The sequence below is a fragment of the Mustelus asterias genome, chromosome 5 (assembly GCF_964213995.1).
Source record: "Mustelus asterias chromosome 5, sMusAst1.hap1.1, whole genome shotgun sequence".
Classification (NCBI taxonomy): domain Eukaryota; kingdom Metazoa; phylum Chordata; class Chondrichthyes; order Carcharhiniformes; family Triakidae; genus Mustelus; species Mustelus asterias.
Window position 1 is genome coordinate 100,389,323 of NC_135805.1, and position 16,907 is coordinate 100,406,229.

General features: G+C 42.8%; 1 protein-coding gene across 9 annotated transcripts in view; it reads left to right on the forward strand.

Annotated features, from left to right (window-relative positions):
- Positions 1–16,907, forward strand: part of fam49a (family with sequence similarity 49 member A) — a 210,735-nt gene that overhangs the window by 83,567 nt on the left and 110,261 nt on the right. For 7 of the 9 annotated variants that reach the window (XR_013497783.1, XM_078213103.1, XM_078213100.1 and 4 more), the window contains exon 2: positions 2,454–2,512. The gene's annotated coding sequence lies outside the window, so the exon portion shown is untranslated. Of the gene's footprint in view, positions 1–2,451; positions 2,513–16,907 lie in introns of those variants that run through there. The other 2 variants (XM_078213102.1, XM_078213104.1) reach the window with 2 other exon arrangements.

A 16,907-nucleotide genomic window follows, 5' to 3' on the forward strand; every position in this document is an offset into this window, starting at 1 on the left:
AAATCGCACTGCAGCCTTTGCCCACTGGACTTCAGTGTGCTAATGACTTCCCGGCTGTACCCTGCAGCTGTGGTGTCTTGGGCAGAAATATGCTGTCCATTGGTCAAATCTTATTTCCTGCTGGTTTCTTGGTTTTGCTGTTACCTCCACTATGCTGCTGCATTTAACTGAGACTATTCTCTGCTGAACTACTTCTATTTCATTACCTGGTTTACTTCTGGTGTGTCCTCTATTACTACTACATTAAGTTCAAGGGTCGTTAATGGCAAACGGTTTAGCTGTTTATTGCCAGATCTGAGTGGGCTGTATAAAGCAATATTGTATCTTGTTCTCCTCTGCCAAAATTGCTCGCTATTGCAAGATCATCCTGGAATGCTAAGATAATCCCTGGCTTCTCTTCAATGCAAATTGTCTTCTTCAGCCTCTCTCCTACATCCTTACCTCATAAGAGACATGAGGAGCTCATTACCTTTTTGTTACTTGCCTTTAAGACATCTATATTGATCCTGTGGATTTATCTTTCGCATACGCTCATCACCAACAGGATAGAGATCAATTACAGCAATGTAAACCACTTTGCCACGTCCTCAAGTCTTGAACACTGCAGAACCCTCAGTGTTGCTTCTTCAGAGATCTGCTAATTCAATTCAGACCAGGAATCACACTTGCAACCTTTTGGTCCATGTGCCTCAGTCATAGAGTGATAGAGGTTTTACAGCATGGAAATAGGCCCTTCGGCCCAACTTGTCCATGCTGCCCAATTTTGACCATGAAGCTAGTCCCATTTGCCTGCGTTTGGCCCATATCCCTCTATACCCATCTTACCCATGTAACTGTCTAAATGCTTTTTAAAAAACAAAATTGTACTCGCCTCCACTACTATCTTAGAATCTTAGAAACCCTACAGCACAGAAAGAGGCCATTCGGCCCATCGAGTCTGCACCGACCACAGTCCCACCCAGGCCCTACCCCCATATCCCTAGATATTTACCCACTAATCCCTCTAACCTACGCATCCCAGGACACTAAGGGCAATTTTTTAGCATGGCCAATCAACCTAACCCACACATCTTTGGACTGTGGGAGGAAACCGGAGCACCCGGAGGAAACCCACGCTGACACAAGGAGAATGTGCAAACTCCACACAGACAGTGACCCAAGCCGAGAATCGAACCCAGGTCCCTGGAGCTGTGAAGCAGCAGTGCTAACCACTGTGCTACCGTGCCACACTCTGCCAGCTCGTTCCAGACAGTCATCACCCTCTATTAAAAAATTGCCCCTCTGGACCCTTTTGTATCTCTCCCCTCTCACCTTAAACCTATGCCCTCTAGTTTCAGACTCCCCTACTTTTGGGAAAGGATATTGACTATCTACCTTATCTATGCCCCTCATTATTTTACAGACCTCTATAAGATCACCCCTAAGCCTCCTATGCTCCAGGGAAAGAAGTCCCAATCTATCCAGCCTCTCCTTGTAACTCAAGCCATCAAGTCCTGGTAGCGTCCCAAAAAATCTTTTCTGTGCTCTTTCTAGTTTAATAATATCCTTTCTATAATAGGGTGACCAGAATTGTACACAGTATTCCAAGTGTGGCTTGACCAATGTCTTGTACAACTTCAACAAGATGCCGCAACTCCTGTATTCAATGTTCTGACCAATGAAACCAAGCATGCCAAATGCTGCCTTCACCACCCTGTCCACCTGTGACTCCACTTTCGAGGAGCTATGAACATGAACCCTTAGATCTCTCTGTTCTATATAACTCCCCAACGCCCTACCATTAACTGAGTAAGTCGTGCCCCAGTTCGATCTACCAAAATGTATTCACTTCGAATTTATCTAAATTAAACTCCATCTGCCACTCGTCAGCCCACTGGCCCAATTGATCAAGATCCCGTTGCAATCCTAGATAGCCGCCTTCACTGTCCACTATGCCACCAATCTTGGTGTCATCTGCAAACTTACTAACCATGCCTCCTAAATTCTCATCCAAATCATTAATATAAATGACAAATAACAGTGGACCCAGCACCGATCCCTGAGGCACACGTTGGCCACAGGCCTCCAGTTTGAAAAACAACTCTCTAGAACCACCCTGTCGTCAAGCCAGTTTTGTATCCAATTGGTAACCTCACTGTGGATCCCGTGAGATTTAACCTTGTGCAACAACCTACCATGAGGTACACTGTCAAAGGCCTTGCTAAAGTCCATGTAGACGCCTTCATCTACTTTTGTGGTTACCCCTTCAAAAAAACGTAGTGAGACATGATTTTCCACTCAACGAAGCCATGGCTGACTGCCCCAATTAGTCAGCCAATAAGTTTGTTGAATGATGCAAATAATTGTGTTATTGTGTTATTTTGGCATTTATGAATTCTGTTGGGTAGTTGTGAAAATACAAATCCAGGAAAAGGCCTTACCAGTAATCTGTTTCATTGTCATGTGCTTTACAGGTGCTGATATTAATACCTGCAAACAGCCCTTTGGCTCCTTCCGGCAAGAAATTGTTCATGTAAGTTTATAATCCTCTTTTTTTTGTTCGCCTTGCTCTTTTTATAGCATCCAATTTAACTGTACCAAAGCAATGCATAGTTTTTATCCTTTTACTGCACAATCAGACAGGCCAATTCGAACTTTTGGTGCCTAAAATTGAGAGATCCTACTTTTACTCTTGTTTGCTTTTGACAATGTGTGATAAATTTAGACTTAGAACAGCATGTTTTCGGTTTGTAGGTGATAGTTATCCCACTTTAGCTGCCAAGTATTGTTACAGTTTGGGCTTCCTCCCAACACTCTTTGTTCATGGTTACAGCAACATGGCAGCAGGCCCACACCTCCTGTGAATTGGAACTTGTATCCCTCAAGCAGAGTGAATGGATTAGCACACACCAAGATTGACAATTCCAATAGACAGAAAAGCAGCATGCTGACGAATCAAGCAGCTATGAATATTGTTGACTATAAAGGATAATTTTACACAGAATCATTGCAGGGTGATATAGTATTTCAGTTTCTTGGTGAATACTTGCTGGCTTGTGTAATGAATAAGTGATTTGCTGAGTATCTGGAATGGAGAGCTGGCTCAGGTTCTAGCTGGGGAGATAACTTTACATTGCAAGTCTGAGGCAATGTGGCTCCTGGGCTAGTTTTGGTCACAAAAGGTTTGGAGAAGAATTTTCCAGACATTTTTCCTTAATTACGAATAGGATTACATTGGATTACAAAGGAGAGTTGGCACTGAGACAGGCAAACCCAAGCAGGAAATGTCAGATGCCACTGGCCTAGCTTTTTACTTTTCTTTTGGTCATCATCCAAAAGATTGCATGGCTCTGGATAGCTAGAGAGCATCACAACTGTGTGGGGCAGACCTTTACTCGAGCTTCTTTAGATTCCTGCATTAGATCTTTAATGGAACTGATGTGGACATTTCAGTTCCACTTTGGTCTTGGATTCCAGTTTGGCTAATTGACTTAAAAGGAGTCACAAAAGCTAACAGTAAACAGACCTGTTCTAGATGGCTTCTGATGTTTCTTGATCCAAAGTACACTCATCAAAATAGGCTTATTCTATCTCAACAGCCTGATGATGCATATCAGTTATTTTTATGATTCTGAGTTGAGATTGGGACAGAGATCAGCCAAGTAGATTACTACATTTGTGATTATAGCCTCTGGGAATTTTATGTCCCAACAGTTAACTTCCAAACTCCCAAGTCTTTTCTGAAGCATTGTATACCATCCAATGTCATCAGAGAGACATTCTGAACAGGACACCTCCATTTTCTAATTTGCAGTAACAAACTATCGGGGGAGAATTAAACTGCTGAGCCCCTGGAAGGTGTGAATGATAGTTATGAATAACATCAAGATGTTTGACAAAGGAAATGCACATGGAAAGATGAATAATGGGGGTAGATGGGCGAGTCAGTTAATGTTGAAAGTTCATTGACAGTGCTGCAGAGAGAAGGTCATGAAGAGAAGGGATGAATACAGACAAATATTGTTAGGAACTGACTTAAAAGTTAAATTTTCAACATCCGAGCAGGAAGTAATTTTGTTTTTATTAATTCAAGGGATGCTGTGGGCATTGCTGGCTAGACTAGCATCTAGTGCCTTGGACACCATCCTGAGGTACTTCTGCAGTGATGCCCTGGAACTGAGACCTCCAACAACCACAAAATCTTCCTTTGTGCTATGTATGACTAACCAACGAAACGTTTTCCTCTTGATTCCCATTGACTTCAGCTTTTTCTAGGGCTCTTTGATACCACACTCAGTCAAATGTGGCCTTAGAATAAGGGAGATGGCTGAGTCGGTTTAGAGCAAAAGGCGTGCACCGTTCAAAATGATGAGCATAGCTGGAACTTAGGAGGTGGGGGATGTATTAAGGAACAATTGATAAGGCTGCAGGATAGGCATGTGCCTGTAAAAAGGAAGGATAGGAAAGGTAGGATTCGAGAGCCATGGATAACCAGGGAAATTGAGGATCTGATTAAAATGAAAAGGGAGGCGTACGTTAAGTCCAGGCAACTGAAAACAGATGGAGCTCTGGAGGAATACAGAGAGAGTAGGAAAGAACTCAAACGGGGAGTTAGAAGGGCAAAAAGAGGTCACGAGATGTTCTTGGCAGGCAGGATTAAGGAGAATCCGAAGGCATTCTATTCATACGTTAGGAACAAAAGAGTTGTCAGGGAGAAAATTGGACCTCTCCGGGACAAAGGAGGGGAACTATGCTTAGAACCCAAGGGAATAGGGGAGATCCTAAATGAATACTTTGCATCGGTATTCACGAAGGAGAGGGACGTGTTAACCGGGAGTGTCTCGGAGGGAGGTGTTGACCCGTTAGAGAAAATCTCCATTACAAGGGAGGAAGTGTTAGGTTTTTTAGGGAACATTAAAACTGACAAAGCCCCAGGGCCTGATGGCATCTATCCAAGACTGCTCAGGGAGACGAGAGAGGAAATTGCTGGGCCTCTGACGGAAATCTTTGTCACTTCTTTGGACACAGGTGAGGTCTCTGAGGATTGGAGGATAGCGAATGTGGTCCCGTTGTTTAAGAAGGGTAGCAGGGATAACCCGGGAAATTATAGGCAGGTGAGCTTGACGTCCGCGGTAGGGAAGTTGTTGGAGAAGATTCTTAGAGATAGGATGTATGTGCATTTAGAACGGAACAATCTCATTAGTGACAGACAGCATGGTTTTGTAAGAGGGAGGTCATGCCGTACAAATTTGGTGGAGTTTTTTGAGGAAGTGACAAAAACGGTTGACGAAGGGCGGGCCATGGATGTCGTCTATATGAATTTCAGTAAGGCATTTGACAAAGTCCCACATGGCAGGTTGGTTAAGAAGGTTAAGGCTCATAGGATACAAGGAGAAGTGGCTAGATGGGTGGAGAACTGGCTTGGCCATAGGAGACAGAGGGTAGCGGTCGAAGGGTCTTTTTCCGGCTGGAGGTCTGTGACCAGTGGTGTTCCGCGGGGCTCCATACTGGGACCTCTGCTATTTGTGATATATATAATTGATTTGGAAGAAGGTGTAACTGGTGTTATCAGCAAGTTTGTGGATAACACGAAGATGGCTGGACTTGCGGATAGCGATGAGCATTGTCGGGCAATACAGCAGGATATAGATAGGCTGGAAAATTGGGCGGAGAGGTGGCAGATGGAATTTAATCCAGATAAATGCGAAGTGATGCATTTTGGAAGAAATAATGTAGGGAGGAGTTATACAATACATGGCAGAGCCATCAAGAGTATAGAAACACAGAGGGACCAAGGTGTGCAAGTCCACAAACCCTTGAAGGTGGCAACACAGGTGGAGAAGGTGGTGAAGAAGGCATATGGTATGCTTGCCTTTATAGGACGGGGTATAGAGTATAAAAGCTGGAGTCTGATGATGCAGCTGTATAGAATGCTGGTTAGGCCTCATTTGGAGTACTGCGTCCAGTTCTGGCGTTAGAGTACAGGATGTTGCCTGGTATGGAGGGTCTTAGCTATGAGAAGAGATTGGGTAAACTGGGGTTGTTCTCCCTGGAAAAACGGAGAATGAGGGGATATCTAATAGAGGTGTACAAGATTATGAAGGGGATAGATAGGGTGAATGGTGGGAAGCTTTTTCCCAGATCAGAAGTGACGATCGCGAGGGGTCATGAGCTCAAGGTGAGAGGGGCGAAGTATAACTCGGATATCAGAGGGATGTTTGTTACACAGAGGGTGGTGAGGGCCTGGAATGCGCTGCCAAGTTGGGTGGTGGAGGCAGGCACGCTGACATCGTTTAAGACTTACCTGGATAGTCACATGAGCAGCCTGGGAATGGAGGGATACAAACGATTGGTCTAGTTGGACCAAGGAGCGGCACAGGCTTAGAGGGCCAAAGGGCCTGTTTTCCTGTGCTGTACTGTTCTTTGTATAATGACATGACGAGTGGCAACAATAGACAAGGCTGACCTCTCTGGATAGCCGGAAGTTAGACAACTCTCACTGCGTATATTGAGGTGGAATCTAGAGGAAGTGAGAGAAATTAACAGATCGTTCAGGAGGGAAGCAACTTTAGCCTGATGAGGCTGAAAATTGTTCAGGCTGCTGTTCGAGGAAAAAGTACAGTAAGAAGTCTCACAACACCAGGTTAAAGTCCAACAGGTTTATTTGGAATCACGAGCTTTCAGAGGGTTGCTCCTTCATCAGTTGAAGGAGAGGAATGTTCACAAACACGGTGTTGTGGGAAATTACCACCGGAGTCAGACTGGAGGTTCGACAACACAGTTTTATTTCGGACACGAAGCTTCGGGGAGAAAGCACTGGTACTCCGCAGTACTTGGCAGCTACCTTCTCAATAATACAATCGCAGTTGATCATTTTTATATCTTTTAGACAATGGATAGTCCGGACATTAGCCGTTTAACACATCGTTATAGTTGAGTAGACAGATCATGGTGATCGATAGTTAACACATCGTTATAATCAGACAGGTACAGACATGGGCGTTTAACATCGCATTGTTCATTGAGTGGATACATTTCCTCTATCAATGACTGGTTTCGATCTATACATACAGTGATTGGTTTTGCTGTATTTATGTTCCCATCTGTGACTGATCTTATTATCAGACCCTATTGTCCTGGGTCTGTCCTTATCTTTAAAATGCCTCAAGCTCTGACTAGCTTCCTGCAGTATTTTGGTCATTGCATGTTTTAACTTTTTAAGTGACTGTCTGTGCTGCATGTTTTAACTTAAAGTAGCTGTCTGTGCTAAAAGCCAGTGCCTACTTAATGTCTCTTCCCAGGTAACCATTTTGTGTGCCAGGCAACCATTTTGTGTGTCAGGTAACCATTTTATAATTTTCCCCACTTCAGCGGTATATATAGGCAAAGACACAATTGCAAGATAATTACAGATTGGAAGAATGGTTGGAATGCGAGTCTCCGACAAAGAGTCATCGAAACGTCAGCTCCTTTCTCTCCTTGCAGATGCTGCCAGACCTGCTGAGATTTTCCAGCATTTTCTCTTTAGGTTAAGGAGGTGTGAAGTGTCTGACTGGCTTGAGACAATTCATTCCTCTTTAACCTGTGATCATCCCTCTCTCCACTCGCACTGTCTGTACCTGCAAAGACTTGATTTTCTGTAAAGACTTGCATTTCAACCATTCTTCACACTCCAATCTATAATTACCTTGCAATTGTGTCTTTGCCTACATATGCTGTGTTTGTGAACTAACCTCTCCACTCACCTGATAAAGGAGCAGCGCTCCGAAAGCTTGTGATTCCAAATAAACCTGTTGGACTTTAACCTGGTATGGTGAGACTTACTGTGCCCTCTCCTGTCCAACACCGGCATTTCCACATCAAGGAGGAAATGAGGAGTCTAGAGTCCAGTTCTGATGAAAGTTCCATCAACCTGAAATAGATGACTCCAGTTCCCATTCCAAAAAGTGCTGCCTGACTTGCTGTGTCCAGAATTTTCTGCTTTTTAGTTTAGAGACTGTCATGGTGAGAGAAGAAAATATAGATTGACCGACAGTACATCAATAGCAAAAAAAGAGACCATTAGAGATGGAAAATTTGAAATTGTGAAAATAGTATAAGAATTAACTGATAATTACCTGATGTAGATGGATAAAGAATAGAAAAGAGGGTGAGAATGAATGGGCCGGCACAGAGGTTAGCACCGCTGCCGCACAGCGCCGGGGACATGGGTTGTTGTCTGTGTGGAGTTTGCACATTCTCCCTGAGTCTGCGTGGGTTTCCTCCAGGTGCTCTGGTTTCCTCCCACAGTCCAAAAATATGTGTGGGTTAGGTGGATTGGCAATGTTAAATTACCCCTTGGTGTCAGGGGGACTAGCTAGGGTAAATGCATGTGGTTATGTGGCTCGGGCCTTGGTGGGATCATTGTCGGTGCAGATCGATCGGCCGAATGGCCTCCTTCTGCATTGTAGGATTGTTGAGTACAGATAACAGGAAATTAGTTTGTTTCAGTTTGTTCTTGTCTCACCAATCAATTTACTAGGGCAGACCTGTTGTGTATTTTCAGCATTTTGTTTTTATTTCCCATTTCCAGCATTTACAGGTTTTTCTTTGTATTAAATAATATTCTATTTCATTCAGGTAGGAAAATTATTAATATTTGATAAAGACTTGTGTTGGTAACAAGTAAACAGGAGAGACCAGTATTGCCATTCATAAACGTGTAACTGTATCATTGAATTAAAGAATCCCCACAGTGCAGAAAGAGGCCATTCGGCCATCAAGTCTGCACCAAATCTTACCCAGGCCTACCTCGGAACCACATGTATTTAACCTGCAAAACCCCCTTACCTTATCTATATCTTGGGATGCTAAGGGGAAATTTAGTATGGCCAATCCACCTAACCTGCACATCTTTGGACTGTGGGAGGAAACCGGAGCACCCAGAAAAAGCCCATGCAGACACAAGGAGAATGTGCAAACTTCACACAGTCACCAACGGTCGGAATTGAACCTGGGTGCTGCGAGGCTGCATTGCTAACCAACATGCCACTCTTTCATCTGTCACTAATGTGTCACTAATCTGTCACTGCAGGATTTGCTAATCCTGCAGACCTGCAGATTGTTTGTATCAAACAACACATTCATCTGATTATTTAATTTCAAATGTTATTTGTTTTTAACCTCTAATTTATTTTTAATTAAACAAATTTAATCTCAAATAATGTAACTTGCTGAAAGTCCTTATGTCCAGTAAGTAATTAGCATTTCTAAACAACAGTCGTTTGATCTTCTGAAATTAAAAAAAACTCTTCAAAAACTCATTTTAATAAGCCTTTTAAAGCCCTCCCACATATTACTAATATTTTCTTTTCATGGCTATCCCTTTATTCAGAAACACTGCAATTCTACTGACACTATGCAGTTCTGCCCCATAATAGTAGTGTTCTATGTTTCCATTCTTTTCAATATCAAAGCGAGTGTGTTCATGTTGAAAATGGGACGCTTTCTCTTTCAGTCCCCCAATCAAAGCATCAAATGCTCCTAAATCAGTCCAAATATAGTCAGATACAGGGGAAAGCTTAATCTTCTCTGTCCCAAGAATGCATCTTGGATCTAAACTCAGTAAAGCTCTCCTTACTGAATGAGTTTGACAATATCATCCATCTTGAGTCTATACTATATTGCCATTTATTGTTGAATTAGGAAGGGCATTGTGCAGTATATCCATGACCACTCTGAAATAGGTAAAAATGTCACTAATTTTACACAGCAATCACCTGTGTTTAGTTAATCTCTTTAACACAGAGAAACATCTAGGCACTTCACAGAGGAAAAAAAACTAGACACGGTGGTGCAGTGGTGAGCACTGCTGCCTCACAGCGCCAGGGACTCAGGTTCAATTCCCGGCTTGGGTCACTGTCTGTGTGGAGTTTGCACATTCTCCCCGTGTCTGCATGGGTTTCCTCTGGGTGCTTCCGTTTCCTTCCACATGCCAAAGATATGCAGGTTAGGTGGATTGGCCATGCTAAATTGCCCCTTAGGATTCTATTTAAAAAAAATGTCACAATAGGAGAGGAGTAATCAAAAGCTTGGTCAAAGATTTTCACAGGAGATTAGAATCATTGGAACACACCACGAAGGAGGCTTGTACAGTTGGCGAGGTAGGAAGAGGAGATGGAAAGATTTAAAGCCAAGGGCAAGAATTTCTAATTCTAATTGAAGTGTTGGAAGCCATTATAGGTTAGCAAAGGCAGGGGTGAAGGGAGAGTTATGGAAGGAACTTCAATGTTTTAGGCAAGTTGCAGGATATGAATGATGGGAACACAGCAAGAAAAGCATTGGAGTAATTGACTGGACATGGCAAAAGCATGTATGTATATAGGGTTTCAGTGGTATATGAAGTAAGGGTAGTAGAGGTGAAAATGTTATGGAAGTAGATACTCTTTTTGTGACGGAGTAGATCTGGTGAACAGAAACAGGGTTAAGTCAAGCATGGCGCTGAGGTTCTAATCTATGTGGTTCATCTTAAGATTGTGACTCAGGAGTCTTGGTGAAGGGACAGAATGCCTGGGAACTGTTAATGGCTTTTGTCTTCTATTATTTAATGCAACGGACGTTAGCCAGATCTAATACACAGTGTTAGACAGGTAGCCTTGACTGCGCAGAGACAGTAAAGGCGATGAAGAGGTGACTAGAGATGGTTCTGTTAGAAGAGTTGGCATTGCAGAAATAGGAAAGGAAGCCGTTGCATTGTTTGGGTTGTTGATACCAGGAAGTTATAGTTCATATAAAATGTTCTAAATGCAGTATAGCATACGAAAGATAGAGAATAAAGTTCATCCATCTCTGCTCCTGTGAAATGTTTGAACCTACTTCAAGAGAATTATATATACCAAAGGAGAACTATATTTGGCCAAGTATCCTATTGAGTGAGATTATGAGTCACTTTTAAGTTAGAGCCAGTTTTGTGTTCAAGTCCTGACCCAATGGAGACTGGGAAAACTCATTTAACATTGGAATTTCATGTTCATGAGAGACTAAGATTTCGTATCATTCGATTTAAGTGAAATGAAACACTGATCCTAGAGGAACAACATTCGTGTGTTAATCACTGTGAAATCTGACCCTTTACATATTGTTTTTCAATATGTAAAATGTTAGCTATAAATTGGCTTCACCAAACCAAGAAAAATCAATGCATTAGGCATTTCTCTAGTTTTTTTTTCATGCTTCTGAAGCATTGGTACAAAAAGCAAAGAATTGTTTTTTTTTAGAATTCAACCTTTCTAGCAACATTTTTGTTTGCAATACTGTTCAAGACTTGGTGAATAAAAATTTACATTTTTAATGCTAAAGAATTATTCATGCAAAAATAATGAGCACTGAAGATTTAAATAAAACTATAAGCGGCGTATTAGCTCTGGTGAGAGATCTCTGTTTTCATTATGTATTCCATAATAACATGAGACAGCTTGGAGTTGATACTTTAATATCTATGACAGTAAATGCTATTATATTGGAAAGGATGATTATTGCTGAAGACCACATCTTGCAGATGTTAACTCATGAAATTCAAATTAACCTCAATGTTAAACAGCTTGAGGGGTTTGTTAATGGATCACTTTTAGCTGTGTAGCATTGTGGGTGGATTAGAATGGATTAATTACTGTAAAATGCATGAGAAGTAGTGAGTGCAACTGCTACATATAAGTTTGAGTTAAAATGTTTATGATCTTGAGGGAGACCATTGTTACGATCCTGTTAGGAACAACTTTTCTAGAAGAAATTGGAACATCCGGTAACTAATTTACAGAACTATGCCACAAGATTTCACATTTTTTTAAAAACAACACACCTTATTGTATATCAAACCTTCCTCAGAAGATATAAAGGAACTAAATAAAATAACCTTCTAATTAAGGCTCTACTCTGAATTACTATGTTCTTGGCAATTTCACAAACCCAAGAGAAATGAAATTTAATTACCTTTCATTTCCAAAGTTTTCTTTGATTCTGGGAAATCATATGAATAATTTCTATCTCTAATTGAGTTTTAGAACCATCTTTCCTCGAATTGCTAGCAGTTAGCCTCTTGGAAATAATGAAACACCCTGGCTCTACCAAGAGATCCAGAAATGGACCATTCATTAAATGTTTACACCTCTCCCTATGACTCATTAAGATAAAGATAGGGTAGCTTTTAACTAATTAATTCCCAGCTTGTTTGAATTGCAGTCACTTCAGAATTACTACCAGTTTCTTGATCAGGATTTTCATTTATCTTGTATTTAACACTTGAATCTCCTAAAGCTGAATGCGACATTCTAACACATATAAATGATAAACTAGGTACTCACAGCACGATTAACTATTAAAAAGGAAATTCAAACTCCCAGTTTTAATTGAAATCATACCACAAAATATCATGTTTTGAACAAAAATATGTACTGTACAAGAGTTAAACAAAACAACACAATGACCGGAACTTTTTTTTATTCATTCGTGGGACATGCTGGCTGGCCAGCATTTATTGCCTATCCCTCGTTGCCCTTGTTCAGAGGGCAGTTGAGAGTCAATCACATTGCTGTGGCTCTGCAGTCACATGTAGGCCAGACCAGGTGAGGACGGCAGATTTCCTTCTGTAGCAGGATCCCTCTTTTTAACTCCACTGGGCTTATTTTAGGTTTGGTCCTCCGTCACCCAAAACCCCACCAATGCCCGAGTGATTCTCTCTCTTGCCGATGGAACAATGGCCACCTTGCGTCTACTTCACTAGAGTAGCGCTCCCAAGAGAGAGAAAAGGAAACTGCTGCCTATCCACTACCTGGCAGCCTTTCCTGAGTGGGCGGTTTCGAAGGGCCCAGGGTACCCTCAGTTCGAGACTCCGGAATTATGGTAAGGAATATTTATATTGTGACTTAGTCAGAGATCATTGGTGAGAAATTGAAAAGATCAAAACGGACTCCAACGGAAGTCAAAGATATATATATAAAAACATCAAGGTCAAAGGTCACCAAACACCAGGAAAACAACACACCATGCCTTATGCTCTATAAGACTATAACTAAACGGACGCAACGGAATTCTTACTTTATACAAGTTTACCAGTGTCTTAAACTATGAAAGATGCATGCAAAAGCCCCCCCCTTTCCCCAAAGCCTCATCCACTATGATGATCTCGAGAACTTCGCGAATTACCAGGGGATACTCACGATCCTAGTTTAAATTGCTCAGTGGGCTTCGGGCTGCGTGCTGAACGAGAGGCAGGAACAGGAGAGTGCTGTCATGCTGGTCCGAAGAGAAAAGAGCAAGCAATGGTCGGCCTGGCCATCCTTTTATATTGTAAACTTGAATTCTTTTCCTGCCAACTCCGCCCCCCTTCCAACCGGCAGTTCCACAGACAAAGGCTTGCTAGGGTTATCTGCAGCTGCGATCTTACAGTCCATAGAGACCAGATGGTCCCATCCCAGGTGATAGGTCCCTTGCTGTCCTGTATTGTTCCATCGGAGATCGTTTAATTGTTTTCCCATTAGGGAAATGGGCTTCTCCTCGCTCTGGGACAAGGCCATTATCACCTGTATTGAATCCAGACCAGGTGCATTGTCTTGCTGCCGGCCTAGTCTGGTGATGTCGTCAGGTCCTTTTGTGCTGCTGATAACCTAATCAGCAGTCTGTCTGGTTTCTGGCTGCTTGCAATTTTTGGACTGGGCCCCTTCACACACACACACACACACACACACAGGCTGGCTGGGCTCCCTGGGACATTTTTGGTCAAGTCCTACAGCCAAGTGTGGCCACTTTCACAGTTCTTTAGGGTTCAAGTCCTTTTCCCAGCTCATAAAAAAGGCCTGAGTTGCCCGAAAAACTTACACTTCCCAAAAGACATTAGTGAACCCAATGGGTTTCTCCAACTTTCAAGAATGGTTTCATGGTCGTCGGTAAATTCCTAATTCCAGATATTTTTTAATGAATTCAAATACCATCATCTACCATGGTAGGATTCGAACCCGAGTCTTCAGGACATTAGCTGAGTTCCTGGATTAATTATCCAGCAATAATCATCTCTCATCACCTCTCCTGGTCCTGTCGATGGTCTACTCCTGGCGCAGGTTTCAATGGGAACTCCCATTGATGGCAGCGTAACTAGAAGATCCTGCCGCTGGTTAACGGCGAGTCACCTCCCACAATCAAGAAACATGCCATGGGGAGGCCAGAGAATCTAGCCCAATATTATTTTGTAAACACTTGGATGTTGAACCCAAAAATCTCAACAGACCACTTCCTGCCTTGCTTTTAATTCCAGCCAAGAATTTCCTATCCGTTACAGAATTTTGTGGGTTCCATCACTTTGGGACCAAACCAAGATATGCCACAGGTCTTTGATGCTCCTCAGTTTTCTGATCTGGCATTTTGGCTCCTAAAATACACTCCTCCTTCCCCCTACCGGGAGATAACATACACAACTGCTTTTTCTTTCAGTCTCCCAAGCTGACTTAACTGCATCTGTAAAAAAGCAGGGATAAAATCAAAACTAAAGGGTAGTTCCCCGTAACCTATCCCTGGAGCAATGTAGCATACCTAGGATGCCCTAGATAGAGATTTAAAATAATTAACTTTAATTTTAAATCTGTTTTTGGATCTGAAAAGTATGGGGGTACATTGGAAGACTCAGAGAAGAGCCACCTGTGTTTACATTTTCTCAGTTCTAACTTTGACCTTATTAAATAAACATAGCACACACTTTAAATTGCAATCACTTTATTACCCCTCACACTAAATGCTTCCGTTACCTTATTTTGTAAAAAAAAACTTGATCTTTGAACTAAAGATTATGACCAGGGTTCTCCCAAACCAAAACTAAGTGCCCAACAGGCAGGAAAGCAGGAGTATTTTTTGGGCATACTTACCAGAATGAATCTCCAACATTGAACAGTACAGAGTGCCTCAGCGTGATTCATTCTGGAAAGTGGTGGGCGGGGCCTCATCGCGCCTGAAAGGCCGGCAGCAGAATGCTGAGCGGGCCATTGCGCATGCACCAATCTGTCAGTACGGAGGTAAGAACATAAGAACTAGGAGCAGGAGTAGGCCATCTAGCCCCTCGAGCCTGCTCCGCCATTCAATAAGATCATGGCTGATCTTTTTGTGGACACAGTTCCACTTACCCGCCCACTCACCATAACCCTTAATTCCTTTACTGTTCAAAAATGTATCTATCCTTGCCTTAAAAACATTCAATGAGGTAGCCTCAACTGCTTCACTGGGCAGGGAATTCCACAGATTCACAACCCTTTAGCTGAAGAAGTTCCTCCTCAACTCAGTCCTAAATCTGCTTCCCCTTATTTTGAGGCTATACCCCCCTAGTTCTAGTTTCACCCGCCAGTGGAAACAATTTCCCTGCTTCTATCTTATCTATTCCCTTCATAATCTTTTGTTTCTATAAGATCTCCCCTCATTCTTTTGAATTCCAATGAGTATAGATCCAGTCTACTCAGTCTCTCCTCCATAAGCCAACCCTCTCAACTCCGGAATCGACCGAGTGAATCTCCTCTGCACCCCCTCCAGTGCCAGTATATCCTTTCTCAAGTAAGGAGACCAAAACTGTACACAGTACTCCAGGTGTGGCCTCACCAGCACCTTATACAGCTGCAACGTAACCTCGCTGTTTTTAAACTCCAACACTCTAGCAATGAAGGACAAAATTCCATTTGCCTTCTTAATTACCTGCTGCACATGCAAACCAACTCCTTGAGATTCCTGCACAAGGACACCCAGGTCCCTCTGCACAGCAGCATGCTGCAATATTTTACCATTTAAATAATAGTCCATTTTGCTGTTATTCCGACCAAAATGGATGACCTCACATTTACCAACATTGTACTCCATCTGCCAGATCCTCGCACACTCACTTAGATTATCTATATCCAGATCAGTCCATCTGCATTCACCCCTCCATCGCCGGCATTCCCAACACCTCCCCACCAATGACCAGCCCCGGTCGCCTATTTTCTCTCTCCCACCGATCCCACCGATGGGCAGTGCCAAGGTGCCCGGCAATGCCATTTCCCCTTGGGCAGTGCCATGGTGCCAGGTTCGCACTGCCCAAGGAACAACCCCCTTGCCCCCCGACCTACCGGAGGGGGGGGGCGAGGGTGTGGTGCTCAATGGCACCTGTCCCCACCAGCAGGGTGAAGACGTCTGTTCCCTGTTAATGGGGAGCAGTTGTAAACCCAGTTGTTAGGAACCACTCCTGGTGGGGGAGAGTCGCTCGCATGCCCGGGATACCGTGCCAGTCCCGCTAATCATATGAAAATGTCAATTTCCAAATGACAATCAGCTCTGCGCTGATTCTTGGAGTGCAGCTGATTACACTACAAAAAACTACATCAGAGACTCGCGATGAGCTGGACACCAGTTGCGAACGTCGCTAAAGACCCCCTGCTGTTGTCTTCCAGCCCGCTGCACTGCTGGGAGAATCCTGTCCTATATTCTTACAAAATATGAATCCGGCAATGAGAATTTAGCAACATTGGGTACCCTAAGCCTTAGATATGACCCATAGCTGAGACCCAATGTAGATAAAGAACTTGCTGCAAAAAATACCTGAAGTAAAATTCAAACTCACCCTTTCATCATTTTATATTGTTTAGAAACATTATATTTTCAGGAACCATTTGTTTTCTGATCCTCTAATAAGCCAGAACAGGAGGATTTAGTGTGGTGTGGCAAAAAGTATAATTATACAGCAAAAAAGGAAACTAGTTGGCCCAACATGGCTATACCAGCTGTTTTAAGAGTTATCCATTCCCCTGTTGCTTACTCATAACCTTGAAATGTTTCCCCTTCCAACGATATTCAATTCTCTTATGGAAATTATTGAATCTGCTTCCACCAGCTGCCTCCCTTCTTCCACCCCCCCCCCTTCCTCTTCTCCACTCCCCCCCCCCCCC